General features: G+C 40.5%; 1 protein-coding gene across 5 annotated transcripts in view; it reads left to right on the forward strand.

The window, feature by feature from the left end:
* rbfox1 (RNA binding fox-1 homolog 1) overlaps nt 1-18,992 on the forward strand; it is a 2,011,452-nt gene that overhangs the window by 294,255 nt on the left and 1,698,205 nt on the right. The gene's annotated exons all lie outside the window — the stretch shown is intronic.

Raw genomic sequence — 18,992 nt, forward strand, 5'->3', positions numbered from 1 at the left:
CAGGATGCAAGTTATCACACTTGAGTAACTGTATGCAGGTTATATCAACTCTTGGACACAAGAACTATTGTTGACAAGAAGTAGGTGTCTCTGCAAAGTGTCTGTGAGAATACTCTAACTGCTGGCAGCCTGAAGACTGCTTGATGTTGCAACTAATGGCTATTATGTACAGGTGGTCAGGCTTCATTTTCTGCTGCAATTAACTCTTTCATTTCTTTTACCTTAAATTTCAGGTCAACCGATGTAGTGAGATTTCTCCTCCAGACTCCTTTTTAAAGCATCTGATCATAGTTCCTGATTCTATCTCCCCATCTTCACAGTTCTGTTTTTTTTGTGATTTTCACAGATTCTCAGACTATTTAATTGTGGAGCCTGGTAATTTCCTTATTTTGTTGTTGTCTTTTAAAATTGGTGCAATGCTGTGGAAAGCTGAAATCTACCAAATACTAACTGGGTTGCTTCACGCCAGTTCAGTCGAGGGATACACTGCATGAGCTAAGTATAAGGGCACAAGAGTGGCGGCACTGGGAGCAGACAGAGTGGGTGGGTTCTCAACAGCAGCAGATGCATGCTCTCAGGTTCCATTCATATCCCCTTAATCTCAGAATGGTAAGGACCAATATAGCTAGTGACACACTTTACTGTTCTCTGTAGCTGACTGCATGAGTCCTGACGGCTATGTTGCCTGGTCAGGGCCAGGATTCAAGGCATTTCCTCAGAGCTAGGGAAGAAGTTGGAGAGGGTGGGGAAAGGTCCAATTGTAATTCACATCAATAACAGTTATAGGTAGGACTCAGAAAGAGGTTCTGATGTGGGAGTATGATCAGCTAGAAGTTAAATTAGAAAGCAAAAACTTAAATTTAAGATATTACTGGCTGATTTGAAGATATTGACATTACTCCATATCCTTTACTCAACACCCACATCTCCCCACCTGCATGGCCCCTTACACCGTGTTGGTATATTCAGTTTGCTCATCCTCCCTGTAGAACCCATACTCCATCTACACAGGGCTGCAAGAGCATGTTGGACAAATGCAATAAATGAGACTCTTCTAATGCTACTTTCTGGATCTTTTACCTGATGGAAGCTAAATAGCATCAGGAAGTTGTGCCTCAAAAATCGGTGCCGGAGAAATGGGGCACTGGCACCGGCTGTGCTGTGCTGACCTGAACTGTATGCTGGCACCAGTGAATAGGATTTTAAAAAGAAACAAGTTGGATTGATCTCCAAACTAAACAGCTGGGAAGGAGAGGGTTCAAAAGTGAAGAGAAATTTAGAAGGTTAAAGATAAAAGGACAGGGCAATAGTGAAGGAAGCAATAAATCAGTATGACAGGAAGGGACAGGATGTATGAGTTGGTTGGGTGTTTTTGGTGGTGCAGACTTGATGTGGGAAAGGTCTCTTCTCTACCATACAAATGCATAAACATAGAGTGAACCGGGCAATAAATAGAGTTCTTAAAACAAAAGACTCTTTCTACCTGTTGGCAAGGAGCCAGTTAATGTTACTGCAGTCACTCTTAACCCGACAGCTGTGCTCAGGGCTTCACTGTATATACATGAGCAAAGCCCTTAGCATATTCTAGGAAAACTAGTTTTAAAGGTAATTGCTGTTGGCACAGACAGATTGAGCCTGTTTTATATACATATCCACCGTCAAACTCTCAGAACCATTGCCTCCACCAAATTCATCAATGCTTTGCTCTGTGTTCCTTGAGTCTCTGCTTGCTGCAGAATTGAATGAAGAGGTTTTATCTCTCCTTACCGTTTAATGAGCTGCTAACAGATTTCCTTTTGCACATTAAGGCTATAATTCACGCTTCACATGTCCATGTATTGATGGAGATGGTGATTCATTGTCACTTTTGGTACTGGTCGACTCCAGATCTCAGCTATTGTGGGTCATGGTGAGAAACTTGGGGAAAGTCAGATGAAATATCCGGCAATGCCCTCTTTGAGACCAATATATTGTATTTTCCAATCAAGTCTTGGTCATCAAGATGAGATTCCCATTAGTGAGCAACAAGAGGCCAACTAACTCAGATTATCATTCCAAGAACAAAGAACAGTAGAGCACAGGAACTGACCCTTCAGCCCACTAAGGCTGTACTGACACACTGCCTTTCTAAACTAAAAACCTTTTGCCTCTACCTGGTCCATATGCCTCTTTCCTGCCTATTCAAATATCTGTCAAGATGTCTCTTAAATGTTGCTATTGTATCCACCTCTACTAGCCCTGTGGCAGCCATTCCAGGCACTTACCACCTTCTGTAATTTTATTTTTAAAAAGAACCTGCTTCTCACATTTCCTTCCAACTTATCCCCTTTCCCATTAAACTCTGTCCTGTTTAAGTTGACATTTCTAGCCTGGGACAAATGCTCCTATCATCCATTCTATCCATGCCTCTTGTAAGCTTCTATCAGGTTGCCCTGCATCCTTCTTTCAAATGAAAAGAAACCACGTTTGTCTGATCTTTCCTTCATAGATACCCTCCAAAGCAGGTAATGTCCTCGTAAACTGTTACTACATCCTCTTGAGAGCGTCCACATCCTTTTGGAATGTACACAATATCACCCTTATTAATTAATGTTTCTTCATTAATATGCCAGATGTTATTTCACCAAGCACCAAATAGAACTAGAAAGGGAGTGGGAGTGGTGAGAATGAAGGAAGGAGGACAGTGAGTGTAGTGGAGTGTTGGTGATGGTGGGAGTTGGATGCAGTGACAGCAATAGTGAGGAAGAGGTAGCAGAGAGAAGATGGTGACACTTAACCTGGTGGAGCAGACTGGACTATTAACGGCACTGCTGTGCATTCCTTCAGACTGACCCACATGGCAATCTTGGACCCAAATGGAGGTTTTGGTGTCGTTGCCTTCCCTGCTGGACTGAGGGTTGTGGACGTCCTATCTCTCCTCCACCCCATCCACCGGGAAATCCAGGCCCCTGTCTGCAAAGTAGGACACCAGTACCCTCTTGTCTACAGTATCCAGAGTGAATATCTTTAACTGCACAGGACAGATACAGAAAGGGTGCAAAAACAGCCTTATACCCAACTAAGGCACCATTGCCAGAAATCCATCAGTTGAGTTTTTCCGCCGAGAGGAATCACTCTAGTGTCAAATGTGAGGGCTGTCTATGAAACACGTTTGGGGCAATTACGTGAGCTGGGGTTTGAGGAGAGAAAGTCTCTGTGAAACTCTATGATAATGACACTGCTGCATTCTGGTTAAATTCAGGCCTAAGCGCATCTTGCTAAATGACTCCTGTTGTACTATGCGTACAAACAAATTAGTACAATAATCATCACAGAGATTTGTATGGAGTGTAATCAAAGCTGGGAACTGAATATTTTTAGTTATTTGACATTTTGAAAGGATAAGATGAAAGCAAAATGAAATGAACAACTCTTAAGGGATGAGACAAGTATAACCGTGAGAAATGGCCTTCATTCGCACGATGAAGGTGTGCATGGTGTTTAGGAATAGCAAAGGAAGGAATTCATTGATGGGGTTATTCTTCAAGACTCTTAATAATAATTATACCAGAGGACAAGAGTGTATATGAAGAAATAATAGGAGTTGTCGAGAAAAGGATTGCAATAATAATGGATTGGCTAAATTTGATTTGTTCAATGTAGCCTTGAGGATGTGTTCATATAGTGTTTTAGAGTAATGTGCTGTGGAATGGCTGTCTTAGATTTGACAGTGCGATGTGATAGAATTTTCCCTTCAGGATGAGGATGAGAAAACTGGCTATGAAACAATTGACTTATATAGGCCTTCTGCAAACATATGAAGACAGTTGTTAATGTAGACTGGAAAAATGGGAAAATAGTAGGTCAGCAGTGCAGACATTTGTCGGAGCTATTTTGTAACTCTCGAACAAGATGCAGTTCAGTCAGAGCAGAAGACCTGACCAGCAGCAAAATTCTCTGCATTCAAGAAAGTTTGCAGTGGATTGTTTAAATACAAATGTGGCACTGACACACAAGAAAGAAAGCATCTTTGGACACAGATGCCAAGGATGGCGATGTGAAGGGAAGTGTTTGGGCAAGTTGGGCCTAGAGAGGTAATCATCTCCTTTATATCTCTGCCCTGAGTAATTAATTGCTGGGTAAAAAGGTCCACTGGGGTTTCTGCTGACATGTTAGCAATAAAGATCCTTAACTGTCCAACTGGGATTTCCACAAAACATTTGAATAAGATACCACATTTTAAAGAAAACAACTGTCGAAGTGAGGTGTAATCTCCTGGTGCTGGAGGAAATATATTTCCATGGAAAGAGGATTGACCAGCAAAGAGAATAATTAGGAGAAATGGGTTATGTACAGATTAACAAATTACAAACAGCGAGCTGCCACAAGGATTAGTGCTGGCCCCTCCATTATTTATAAACTTTGATAATGACCCGGATGCAGAAATGGAATGCATTACAGATAAATTTGCTGTAAATCTGAGGACAGGTAAGGAAGCCATGTGTGAGAGAACCCAAAGGCTGGCATTTTATGTGTTGGTGGTCGCTTTGCCCTTCGACTAGACCATCATGGGAACGCCTACTCCCCAACCTTGTGGTGGCCCAGAAATAACTCAGTTACACAATTGCAGGCAGTTAATTGTCTGCAATCAAGGCTTCCAGATCACTAAGGCAGGAGATAATGGGAACTGCAGATGCTGGAGAATCCAGGATAACAAAGTGTGGAGCTGGATGAACACAGCAGGCAAGCAGCTCCTAAGATGCTGCTTGGTCTGCTGTGTTCATCCAGCTCCACACTTTGTTATCTCACTAAGGCAGGACGTTGCTGTCCCGGGAGTAGCAAGCATTACTGGTGCTCCCAAAGACTTGCGCACAGTAGGCATTGTAGGGCATGGGGGGTATAAAGAGTGCAGGTATATTGGTTGGGGATCTCTGGGGATGTTTCAAAGAGGCCCCGGTGAAGACGGTGTGAAAGTGGTACTTGCTATGGTGGGTCCTAGGTTCATAGGGAGTCTGGTCAGATGGAACTGCCTCTTCGCAAACCTACAGCGAGACCATCAGCAAGCACCATGCAGTTTCTCTGCTGCAGAAATATCCAGCTAAGGTGTCCGTAAAGGAATATACTTAGGCTAACTGAGTGGGCACATGTCAGTCATGATTTCACTGGCTGGTGGAGCAGGCTGAAGGGCCCAAACAATCTGCTCCTGCTTCCTAATTCATATGTTTTCATCTGAGCATTCTTGTGTCTGAATCACAAAAATGTTAGAATGCAAGCTCAGCAAGTAGTTAGGAAGGCAAATGGTATATTATCCTTTCTTGTAAAGTGGATGGAATTAAGAGTAGGGAAGTATAGAGTATTGGTGAGAACATAGTTAGATTAGTCTTGGTCTTCTTATTTAATGAAGTATATATTTGTATTGGAAACAGTTCAGAAATGTTTATTAAGTTGTCTTCTGAGATGGAGGGGCTGTTTCATAGGGGGAAAATTCAGCTGGTCAGGATGATATTGAGTGAACAATGAGAGATGATTTTAGTAAAACATGTAACAATCTGAGGGTTTTGATAGAATAGGTGCTGAGAGGATATTTGTTCCTGTGGCGTAATCTAGAGGTAATTTTAGAATAAATCAAGAGCACATTCATTAGATTACATCCCTGTGCTGTGCTGTAGTGGCTCAAAAGTCACTACAATTATGCAACACTTCCTTCAGGCTGTACCTTGCGTGGTTGGTGCTCTGTGGCTGCAAATCTGATAAAATACTTTCTTTTTATTAAGTACTTTATCACTGAGAGTTGAGGTTGTTGAGTTGCTCACTGAGCTGTCTTGTTTTCGTTCAGATGTTTCGTCACCATGCTAGGTAATATCATCAGTGAGGCCTCCGTTGAAGCGATGTTGTTCTACTCCACTTGGAATTTATACTGTCTGGTCTGTCACGGTGAGTTGTGTCATTTCCCGTTTTGTTCTGTATGGGTTTGTATATGAGGTCCAATTCTGTATATTTGTTGATTGCATTATGTGTTGAGAACCATGCCTCTAGAAATTCCCATGAACGTCTATGTTTGGTTTGGGCCACTAAGGTTACCTTGTCTCAGTTAAACCGATGGCCGTCATTATCTGAGTGTACAGATGTGAGTGAAAGTTGGTCATGCTGTTTTGCTGCTAGCTGATGTTCATGTATTCTGATGGCTAGTTTCCTTCCTGTCTGTCCGACGTAATGCTTGTGACAGTCGTTGCGTGGTATTTTGTAAACCACATTGGTTTTGCATGTTGTGGGAATGGCATCTTTGATCCTTGTGTTTGTTGTAAAGTGGCTGTGGGCTTGTGGGCCACCATGATTCCTAATGGTTGTAGGAGTCTTGTCAGTTCTGATATGTTCTTGATGTAGGGCACTGTGGCCAATGTGTTAGGGTGTACTGTGTCCTCCTGTTGTTGTCTGTTTAATAGGCACCTGCAGATGATGTTGGGGGGTGCGTCCATTTCCATTTTGTTTCGGTGCTGTTCTTCTTTCCTGCGTAGTTCGGGGGTGTTGCAGTGAGCGTTGGCCCATTTGAACAGTGTCCTAATACAGCTTTGTTTGTGGACGTTAGGGTAGTTGCTGTGGAAGTTGAGGATTTGGTCAGTGTGGGTTGCCTACCTGTATACTGAAGTTTGGAACTCCCCGTTGGTCATTACATTCAACTCCGACATCCCGAAACGGGAGCTGATTGTTGCTTTCTTCCTCACTCATGAATTTAATCCCAGTGAATACGTTGTCGATGAGGTGGTGGGTCTCATCTAGTTTGGTGCGTTTCATGATGACAAATGTATCGTCCACGTTCAGGATTCACAGTTTAGATTGAATGATGGGGAGGGTGGTGTGTTCTAGTCTTTGTATGACTGCTTCTACAATGAGTCCTGAGATGTGTGACCCCATGAGTGTGTCACTGATCCATTTGTATACTTAACAATCAAAGATGAAGTGTGTGGTGAGGCACAAAACTAATTGTTTGAGTACGTTGTCATTGCTGCTGGAGCTGCTGCTCTGTGTTCCTGCTTCCTCTAGAAATGTGGCCAGTGCTTCTTTGGCTAGTGGGTGTCAATTGGTGTGAATAATGCTGTGACATCAAAGCACACCATAATCTCATCGTCGCCGCCCTTCCCATCCTTCAACCTAAACTGAGGATCCTGAACGTGGACGACACATTTGTCATCACTAAATACACCAAGCTAGAAGAGTCCCACCACCTCATCGACAACGTATTCGCTGGGATTAAATTTGAGTGAGGGAGAAAGCAACAATCAGCTCCCGTTTCTGGATGTCGGAGTTGAATGTAATGACCAACGGGGAGTTCCAAACTTCAGTATACAGGTAGGCAACCCACACTGACCAAATCCTCAACTTCCACAGCAACTACCCTAACGTCCACAAACAAAGCTGTATTAGGACACTGTTCAAATGGGCCAACGCTCACTGCAACACCCCCGAACTACACAGGAAAGAAGAACAGCACCGAAACAAAATGGAAATGGATGCACCCCCCAACATCATCTGCAGGTGCCTATTAAACAGGCAACAACAGGAGGACACAGTACGCCCTAACACATTGGCCACAGTGCCCTACTTCAAGAGCATATCAGAACTGACAACAAGACTCCTACAACCACTAGGAATCATGGTGGCCCACAAGCCCACAGCCACTTTAGGACAAACGCAAGGATCAAAGACGCCATTCCCACAACATGCAGAGCCAATGTGGTTTACAAAATACCACGCAGCAACTGCCGCAAGCATTACGTTGGACAGATAGGAAGGAATCTATCCATCAGCATACATGAACATCAGCTAGCAGCAAAACAGCATGAGAAATTGTCCTGAATATCAGTTCACTCAGAAAACGAAGGCCATCAGATTAACTGGGACAAAGAACCGTAGTAGCCCATGCCAACTATAGATGTCCATGGGAATTCCTAGAGGCATGGCTCTCAACCCATAATGCAATAACTAACCATATAGAATTGGACCCATATACAAACCCATACAGAACAAAACCAGCAATGATAAAACTCACCACAACAGACCAGGCACTGTATGTAAATTGTATGTAAACTGATGTAAATTCTAGGTGGAGTAAAAGAACATTGCTTCATCGAAGGCCTCACTGATGATGTTACCTAGCATGGTGATAGCATATCTGAACGAAAACAAGCCAGCTCGGTGAGCAAGTCAACTACCTCACCTGCAAATTGAGCTACAAATCTTCGCACAAACTTTTGAACTGTGGAGGTATTCGACCAATCATCATTCAAGTACCTTCTCTGAAAGCTCTGACACTTTGACAGCTCTCAAAAGCTCCACCATTTTGGCTTTTGTAAATAATGGACAGCACTCAAAATAAAAGAATGCAAAATTTATTTGCAAAATTCCATTTGCCCTAATTTCCAATGATAACGGATCCTTTTTAAAAAGAAACTACTTTCAGGAACCGGATCTGCATCTTTGCCAAAAACTAGTCTGGTCTTGCTTGTACTTTGCTGGATGAAATGTTGGCCAGGAGAGTTAGAAAACTGTCCTTCCTCTTTGAATAACGTAGTATGACCTTTAAATCAACCTGAGCAAGAACAGTCGGGGACTTGGTTTGACATCTCAGTCTTTGATAATGCAGTGCTCCCTCAACACAGTGCAGAAAACATTCATTTGGCGAACTGGATCATAGGTTTGTTCACTGGGATGCTGCAGGAAAACATTTGTGTAGCTCTTTTTCTAAATTGTGTAAAATTTTTCAAATGGATGGCATCAATGAAAAATAGTGAAGAAAAGTTTAAAAATAATATTGAGTGATCCAGCAATGAATGATAATCGGTGGCCAGGCACACAGTTGAATTGAATTAGCTTTTTTTGTCACGATGAAAAGTTTACAAATGGCCACTCATGAGTACTAAGGTACCCAGGTACAGATTCTTAAGTACGAGTTCTTTGGAAAAAGTTCAGAATTACAGCCTTTCCACCCCAGTCTGTGCTGGGATTTGTCTGCCCACCTCTCCAAACTACGTGCCAGCCTTAAACTCTCCTCCAGGCCACAGCGGGTCTCGCCTCCAGTCCATGACTATCAAACAGCTCTTATAAACTTGAACTACATGTTCAATATTTCTCTCGGAAGTTGAATGCTAAATTTCTCAAGCCAAATGGTATTATATTACTTCAATTTCTGTAATATTTTGTTGCTGCTCTGCTGGTTGCCCCCTGCACTTCTAAATGTCTTCCATTCGTAATGAATGGAAAATAAGCGGAAGTGTTTGTCTAGCTAGTAATTCATCTCAAGTATCAAATGGCATTGATAAATAGCTCAGTTTCTTCTGCTGTTTCCAATATCCCTGGAACTCCTCATTTAGCATGGTTTGTTGTATTTCTGGCATCTGATATTTATTACGCTGATGTGATATGTGGCACAGAATTGGAAAGCATTTAATTGAAATGCCTTGCGTTAATTATAGTTCTAATAAATGAGAATATTTTGCATAATTGCATGCAGAATAATGGAAGTCAGTTAAAAACCAGATCAACCAGAGGTTTTTACGTAAAGTATGCAAACAAGTGTAAAGGAATTTTTACACATCAACCAGTCTTAATGGGCTAAATATTCTTTGTTCTTTCGTGCAAGCGGTGTTTGGGCTCTGGCAAACATTCTCGTTGCAAGGCCGAGTGAAATTTCTCACCACATCTTATCAAGCTCAAGTTATTAACTATGTAGTGTGGAGCTGAAGGAGCCCAGCAGGCCAGGCAGCATCAGAGGAACAGGAAAGTTGACGTTTTGGGTTGGGACGCTTCTTCAGATATGGGGACAGGAAGGGAGCTCAGAAATAGACAGAGAGAGAAGGGGTGGGACTGGGGAAGTAAGTGCGATGGTAGGCAGTGGTGGGGATTGGTCAGTGAGGTAGGAGGGGCAGATAGGTGGGAGAGAAGATGATCAGGTTGTGTCAGGTAAATGAGGCGGGGATGAGTGGGAGGGTTGGATATGGAATGAGGCCAAGGGTCGGTAGATTTAAAACTGGTGAAATCCATGTTTGGGCCATTGGGTTGTAGGCGCCTGAGGCGGAATGAGACACTGCTCCTCCAATTTGCGGGTGGTATCATTGTGACACTGGAGGAGGCTCAGGATGGACTGGGAGTGGGAGAGGGAGTTAAAATGGTTCGCAGTCGGAAGGAATTGCTTTGTCACATAGAGAGCGCAGATGGCCTGTAAAACGGTCTGAGTCATCTGCGTACCTGTATGTGACAAACTTCTGATTGCAAAGCATTTTAACTCCCCCTCCTATTCCCTGGGTGACATGACCAATTCTACAGATACGCTAATTCTGCACATGAGGTCTGTGTGTGACCAGTGCCCATGGAGAATGCCCTGAGATGTTGGTGCGCTGTGTCCAATATGGAGCAGTTTGAAATCACAGATATCTGTTCTGACCTCCATATTGATAATTCTTGTTTTGTGCATTTGGTGAGATGGGAAGTTGAATATTAATAAGATGACTTTAGAGTACTTAATCAGTTATAACTCCCTTAATTGCGAACTCACCATCTTCTAGTGTGAATGTTGCCTCACCACAACACTAGTGAAAACTACAAAACATGGAGCGTGATGCTCCTGATGCTGAGATAAGTTTTGACGAGGCATCTGGCAAATTCTACTGCAAATACTTCTGTCGCCCATGTTGCATGGATGAGTAAGGGTAAAAAATGAATAGTTTTTTGTGGAAATTACACCTTTATTCTCACGAGCGCGGCATTTCTCTGCTACAGTGTTTTGAGAAGGGGCGAAAGGTTATCAGGGTGTAGCAGGAACATAGAGTGGAGGTTAGAATTGGATCAGCAACAACCTTATTGAGCCGGCTCTGCTGTTCCAAAGGTGCTTTGCCTGCTTTTGCTCCTATTATATATGAGCGTACTGACACGTGCGTATGATATCAAGTATTCTGATGGACATAATAATTAAACATTTGCAAGATAATCCACATTCTATTTCTTTAAACATTCCAGTTTATTTATAAACTCGAGTGGTCTGATCAGCTCTTGGTTATCATCATTACGTAGTTTGAGAAATGTCTCATAACTGAGGTATTTAAAATAAATATTGACATTCCCAAATTTGCGGTTGTGGTACCATTTGCTCTTCATTAAATCTCACCCTGCTCATTCTAATCTGGCTAATTTCAGGAGTGTGATCTGGGACACAGAAGATCTGAATAAATGGGGAAACTATCTGTACAACTTCTTAACCAATGAGAATGAAGAATCCTGAAACAAGCAGCAGAGAAAGAGAAGTTTAAAATAGTCATGTCTTCATCTATTTTTGACACGCGAATATCCCCACTTTGAATTGGTCATTCCTTCAACTGCCAAGTATCTACTTTGCTGTCATCTTTTAAGATGCTTCTTACATTCATACTGTTTCATCAAGCTTTTGAATACCTCTCCTAATATCTCCTTATGTGATGTTTTGCAATTTGGAATGTTTGAAAGGTGCCAAATAAATGCAACTTGAACAGAGAGAAAATGAGAGACAGGGAAAATATAAAGGAAAATATTTTTAATGATCCATGGGATGTGGCATCCCTGAACAGGTCATTATTTATTGCCCATCCCTAATTGCTGTAGAGGAAGTGGTAATAATCAATCACCTTGAACAGCTCAACACCTTGACACTTAGAGGACCTGTTGGGAAGGGAGATCAGCGATATTGACGTGATGAAAGAATAGCCTCCCCAGTGAGAAGCTGAATGTTCAATGTGGGTTTTATTCAAGTTAGTTTTAACACTTTCCTACAGGCTTTTTCTTTTTTAACGTAAATTAAATTCATATAATCGTTATGGCAAATGAGCCAGTTTATTCCAAATGCTCCCGAACAGGAAAGCCATGTTGTTAACTATTAAAGTAAGCAACCAACTCATGAATCATGAGTAGGAAATTGTGAGGAAAGATGGAACTGAGTTTAAGATGATCAACTTCTCTAGAGCAATGTATTATTGATTTTTTTATGAGAATGAGAGTGCGCCCTTTTATTCACTTTTGATTTTAGGAAAGCGTCGTATCTTTTCAGTTACTTTGGCTTAGTTTCAAAAACTAGCTTCATCAGTCATCGCATTTGCTGTTGTTTTGTGCTTAGTCCGAAGTTGCTGCATCTCATTTATATGCCAGCTATCAAATGTTAAAATAGATCTGTGAAATGGGAGACTCTTAGCAAATTTAAAATGGTTTAACAATGTACAACTTGACCTGAAACTTTCGGTGCTTAAAAATCGTGTTTTCCAATTCTTTCCTCAAGTATGAATCACATGAATGAATGTCCCCGGGAACCTCACTGGGAGTTACTCTTGCAAATATGAAACATGGACATTTTTCCTGTTTTATTTATTCCTATAGTACCTAAACCTATAGTTTGTTTCTGGCCTTCCGTCAATGTAATCTGCTGGGTTGTTACAATATTAAATTAATGACATTGACTGCATGACAGCTTGTATATTATGGCCCAAGTCTGAAGTGGATACTCTTTCACTTGACTTTATCCTGTACATTTCAACTGAAGTCTGCACTCTCCATATTTGCTGAATAGGACATCAAAGCCACTACACAATATCCAGATGACACATTTTCTTCTCAACTCACACCAGGCCAATGAGTCAAAAATAATTTCTTGGAAATAATTTTAATTTTCAAGGAGCAATGACCCTTGGGAAGTCAGTGATGAGGTGCCTCCTTGAATTGTTGTGGGTACACTTTAAGAAGTGAGTTCTAGGATTTAGTCCAAGCAACAGTGAAGGAACAATGGATGTAATTCCAAGCATGATGTATAGTTTGGACAGGAACTTGCATGCGGAGATGTTCCTGTCCATCTGCTGCTTTTTGTCCTTTTTGGCTGTTAGAGGTCATGTGTTTGCTGTGCATTAGAGCAGTTTCCATTGTTCTTCCAAAAGCCTCCATTCCTTATGAATTCGGAGTTTATAGCAAAAATTGAAAATAGCTTCTAATCTGTTCTAATGAGACATTTCTGTTTAATGTTACACAATTCTCGTCCTAATTGTTGATTACTCTAAGTTCAGCTTGCCTGTAGATGCTAGAACAAAGCCCTAAAGTCTTAGAATCCCTTATGGTGCAGATGGCCATGTTAGATCCCTGAAGAGAACCGAATCAGTCCCACTCCCTGCTCAGTGACTAGCTCTGTGCTTTTCTTTCATTGTTTGTTCATGAGCAAGTTGAAAGTACCGAGTTCCTGTTCATCAATGCAGTCGTCCTGGCATGGAGACCCCCAACCACCTCCCCACCATCCCTCAATGTCACCCGAAATCTTACTGTGTTTCCCAGTCCTTCTGCAGTCAGAAAGTGGTAAGAGTTCGAATCCTCTGTCTTTTCTAAGCATGTCATAAATTATACCTCTATAATATCTTCTTCCACCTTCTCTTTAAGTACATAAATGCAGCCTTTAACACTAACTTTGTAGGTAAAAACCCATCAACTTTGGGACTGTTCTATGAATCTCCTGCACCTATCATGGACCTTAACACCCTTGTTAAAGTGTGAAGACTATAACTGAATTGACGCCTATTTGGCACACAATTAGAAGATGCTCTGCAATATTTCTGCCGAGGTTCTTTTAATGTGACACTCCAAACCTGAAAACTTTATCATCTGAAAGGACAAGAGCAGCAAATACATGAGAGCATAACCACCTTCAAATTTCCCTTCAAGGCACACATCATCCTACCTTGAAACTATATTGGTGTTCCTTTACTATTACAAGAAGAAAATTCCGGAATTCCCTCCCAAACAGCACTGGAGGAATACCTACACTGCAGTGGTTCAAGAAGGCAACTCACTACTATCTTCTGGCAAGTAGTCATAGCCAATAAATACTGGTATAAGACATAACAAAGTGTGGAGCTGGATGAACACAGCAGGCCAAGCAGCATCTCAGGAGCAAAAAAGCTGACGTTTCGGGCCTAGACCTTCTGATGAAGGGCCTAGGCCCGAAACGTCAGCTTTTGTGCTCCTAAGATGCTGCTTGGCCTGCTGTGTTCATCCAGCTCCACACTTTGTTATCCCAGATTCTCCAGCAACTGCCATTCCCATTATCTCTGGTATAAGACATGATGCCCATATCCATGGATATGTCCAAGCAACAACTGAATTTAGATCCAGCACTATTTAACAAAGTGTTATGTGATCTTGCTAATTAGCATAGGAATGCAACAAAAGCAACAACCAGGCCCTTGATGATTCTTTGGCCAGCTATTTATAGTGTGCACCTCAAGTTCTTTACTGATAGGTTAGCTTGAACTGGAGTTGGGATAAACTGGCATTTCTGTTCAAGATTCCGCCTTAGTCCATAATGACAAGAGCCTTCAAATCACCCTCAAATGGTTTGGTACAATCACATGGACAGGCAAAATTTTCTTATTCCTAAACAGGCATTAATTTCTTCACATTTGTCACACAGTCCTGGCGTTGCTAACATTTGCAAATGGTACACATCACAATATTGGCTATTAGTATTGTAAATAGCAAGTTTATATTGCATTTATCTATTGAACTGTGGCAGCACAAGAATTTTCATTTAGTTTTATAAATAAAATGATGTGATGTGCTTCCGTTTTTTAAATATATGATAAATGATTTCAATACATTAATTGCTACACATGTCATTCCAGAATAATGAATTCAGAATGACTTTGACATGATGACCTGCAAATACGTTAGAGTTCTAATGACTTGCTGCTGTTTTCAGCTGTTTGTACCATTTCTCTAGGGGTTCTGCCAGTCTCCAGCTGAATTTCAGAGTCTACACATTTAGATATCTGTGCAGAGTCCTATGGTTTATGGAAAAGAATGTCTTTGCGCACTCAACCAGGTCAAACTTGTGTTTCGTTCGCTGTTTAGAAATTAAAGCAACATCAATACTTCATTTGTTGCATAATATATTGAAGATGTATGTTCTTTTTTATGTAATAGTTGCTTGGACTAAGTGTCTTAGTTTAACAAACATTGTTCAACTAATCCAGATAATGCACTGATGAAAATACAATAGCACCAGTTGTTCTTCTTTTTAAAGGTTTTCAATCATCCCCTGACTCTCCATACTTTGTATACAACTGGTGGTCTACAAGGGCTGATGTTAATCTGGATGCATGCATGTACAAAGGCTTCAATCTATCTGACCTCGGTGCTTTTTGTTGAGTGACAAGCTGACAAAATTGGTCGAGGCTACATTGACTGCAGTAGTCTGCAGTGCAGGAGTAGCCATGCTGACGAATATTAATGACCAAAGCTTAGGACGTTGTGCTAATACAGAATGAGTGGATTATGTTTCAACAGTGAGAGCAATTTCTTCAGTGTTCAATTTCTGCCAGGGGTTTATAAAATGGGGAAAAAAAGCCTCTTTCCTTTGTTGCTGGATAGTAAAAAATCAACACTAGAATATAGTTTTGTATTCAATAGCTGCTCAGCAGTGATCTCATGTTATTATCCTTTGTGGCTTATCCTTTGAGTGCGGCATGTAATTTGGTATGAATATTAAGTATCAAACTCAAATATCCTCTTTGGAGATTTTCTGCAGCCAGCACTTTCCCATTATATTCCTAAAAGCCTCTGAGTTATCTTTTTATTGATGGGAGTTCTTATTTCAGAACTATCATATTACTGTTGTGAAACTTCCACATTAATGAATGACAGCAGAGATAGTGTTATTTAGTTTAACTAAAATATATTAAGAATGCACTAACTAGTTCTCTTGAGCATTAGGTAATATTTACATATTTCGCCTGTGCCAAGATGTTACTGGTCAAACACAATGTGACCAATGCGTGTATGAGTTGGTTGGAGTAATTAAAAATGATCATATCATTTTAAAGTAAGTGATTTGTGCTGCAAATATCTCAGTTGACTGAAACATTTCAATGTTTATAGGTCAATCTGAACTGCTTATATGAGCAGTTGTGCAGCATTGATAAGAAGGTAAGAAAGCAAACACATTTCTCCCAGAAGTGTTGTGTTGGTGTAATCCTTCTCCATTGCTGATAAGATGAATGAAATTTTGGTACATTAAGGGAAAAAGTCAACACAAGTTTATTCTTTTTTAAAAAACATCCAACCTAACACCCACAATCCCCATAACAAACAGGCCTTCATTGTCTCGGACTCTCATGCCAACAATGCTTTAATAATGAGCAGGCGAAACTATGGCAGGTAGAAGTGGGAACAAAGAAAGCCATATCAGAATGGTTTCTTGAAGAAAGGAGACTGGAATCTGTGAAGGAACAAATGGAGACATTGGTGTCATTTAAAAGCTTGTGCACAGGTCTCAAGAATCCCAAAGGTTTGATGGAATGGTCCCCTTTATCTCAAAGTGAGTCGGAAGACAGAAGTGAGGAAATAATCCTTTGCCTGTGCAAATCCCTGACCAGACCCCATACGTTTTCCGTTATGGGCACAATGCCGCAGGAAAGATAGGCCTTTATAGTAAGTCCAACATATTTGTTGGTTTGATTCCAGGACCTGAGGAATTTAATTGTGAAGACAAGCTTTATGAGCTTGGATTGCATTGGTTTAGAACGTTGAGCTGATCAAATTACGGCTGTCATTCATGTAAAAAACTAATTCCTTGGAATAGATACAGGCAAGCAATCCCTTGGGTGGAGAAAACTACAATAACAGGACATAATCTTTGAAATCGGTACCTGATAATTTAGCAGAAAAAGTATGAAATAATGTTTCACGTAAAAAGCAGTAAAAATCTAGAACTTTGTCCCTTTAACCTAGTGTATACTTGGTCAATTGACATTTTCAAGTTTGGAATCAATACAGTTTTGTTAGGTTACGGAGGTGAAGTGAAATGTTGTAATTGAGGTAAAAATCAGGTATTATCTAATTAAACAGCAAATTTTAAAAAATGAATTTGAATGCCTCCTTTTCCTTTGTTTTGCATATGGTTCAGATTTCTTCATGCAACACATCCATTCCCCCATCAATGAAACGACTAGAGTTCTCTATTTACTGTTGTTGTAGGACAACATCATAAGCAGTCATGTCATTCCAAGAAGAAGGATGTCTACCACCATTCTGGGTAATTTGGGATGTGCAACGAATGTGGTAATGCAGAGTTGTTCAATTGGGGAAAGCAAATTTTTAACTTGCTGTACTAATACATTTTTAAAATATATTACTTGCTATATTTTTCATTGCGTCGGCTGTTTATACTACCTAGGAAAGATTTGCTTGCTTATAGTTGAAAGAAATAATTTGCTATTTCTGTTGATGTAATAAAAAGCACATCAATGAGGGAGGCCGTTTTTAATATCATTTGCAAAATCAGTACCTCCAATGTATCCACAGAGAATCCTCATTATGTGAAAGACTACTGCTTCTGAAAAAGAACAGGCTTGCATTTATATAGCACTTTTCAGGACCATCAAATGGCCTCAAGCTGCTTACAGCCGATGAAGTACTGCTCTTGAAGTGTAATCACCATTGTGTGGTATCAAGTGCCACAGTCAATTTGTGCTCTGCAAACTCTCACAAACAGCAATGTGGTAGTGACCAAATAATCTGTTGTTGCAATGCTGATCGAAGGATGAATATTTACCAGGACACCAGGAATAACTGCTTGGGTTTTGTTTGACATAGTGCCATGGGCAGATGGGGTCTTGGTGTGATGTCTCATCTGAAAGATTGGGTGACCAATTGTACAATTTAGAAGTAAATATGCGACCAACTGGTTTGACGCAGAATTGCGAAATAGGGAGAGAAATTCAATTTACACTGAGAATTTGTGGAGAATGGCCATAATATCGATGCAGTGTTTTGTGATGTGTCTGTCATGCAGCGCAAGTTAAATTGGTGCCTTTTCCAACTTAGCTATGGTTGTCAATCTGTCAGTGCTACTCACGTTGTCTATTGGCAGCACACCTTGTTGTGCAATGAAAATAGATCGAGCAGCAGTGACTCCATTTAAATGATAGTTTGCAGCTTTTAAAGGAGGGTGTGCTCTTTGTTTTGAATCATGAGACTTGGTCATTGCTGTAAAGTGAAGATGATGACTGGGCAATGTTTATTGTTTGGCTAGAAGTTACCACACTGATTTTGTTGCACATCCTCTTCCTTAACTGCAAGGCCAATAAAATGTCTACCAGAGAGATTGACTGGCATTCAGTAAATGTTAGCATGTCATTAATACGTTACTTAGCCTTGAAAAAACTCAAATTAACCTTCAATGGAGAATTTTTTTTATCCACTATGAAATTACTGGAAATTTGCACAGATTAATGAGTGGGATAACCAGCCAGTGAGATGCCATTTTCAAGAAGACAACAGCAGATCTACAATGGCTTAGTTTCAATTTGAGTTTAATCACATATTGGTATTTGCCTGAAATTTCTGCAGCGTTTGCACATGAGTAATTGCAGACACGATTAGTCATCTTGAAAACAAATTTTGATTATGCTGTTCCGACAATTGTCATCATTCTCAGAAAATCTACAGATCAAACACGCTCTCAGTAAAAATTATTGAGTGAACGTGAAGAAAACTTCAAGTCATGCAATTTCTGAAGTCACTTTTATTATTTGAACGTTGCCATAATAGTGCTTAAATTCTTGTAGTGACACCTATTTTGTGATTTGTGTACCATAAAGCCACACGTTTTTTGTAATTTCCAGTGATCTCTGCCAGAACCTTAGGGAATGCAATTATTTATCTCATTGCTGTGTACTACCAATCAAGATACAACCTTCAATATATTGAAATATTACCAACTGTTGGCTGTTTTTTTTTATTTGTTCATTCTTCCATATTTCGAATTGTATTGGTCCGTTTCTTACAAAATCAATATTATTCGAGTTGTCTCACGAGTGTATAATTTTACATCATTATTTACCTGTCATGCAAATTATTTTTAATTGATGATCAACATGAACAGCAGCTGTTTAGTAGTGGAGTTCTTCTGTTTTTTTTATCAGGCGATAAATACTGCACGATTCCATTTTATCAGAACC

This window comes from Stegostoma tigrinum, chromosome 23 (genome assembly GCF_030684315.1).
Source record: "Stegostoma tigrinum isolate sSteTig4 chromosome 23, sSteTig4.hap1, whole genome shotgun sequence".
In the NCBI taxonomy this organism is placed as follows: domain Eukaryota; kingdom Metazoa; phylum Chordata; class Chondrichthyes; order Orectolobiformes; family Stegostomatidae; genus Stegostoma; species Stegostoma tigrinum.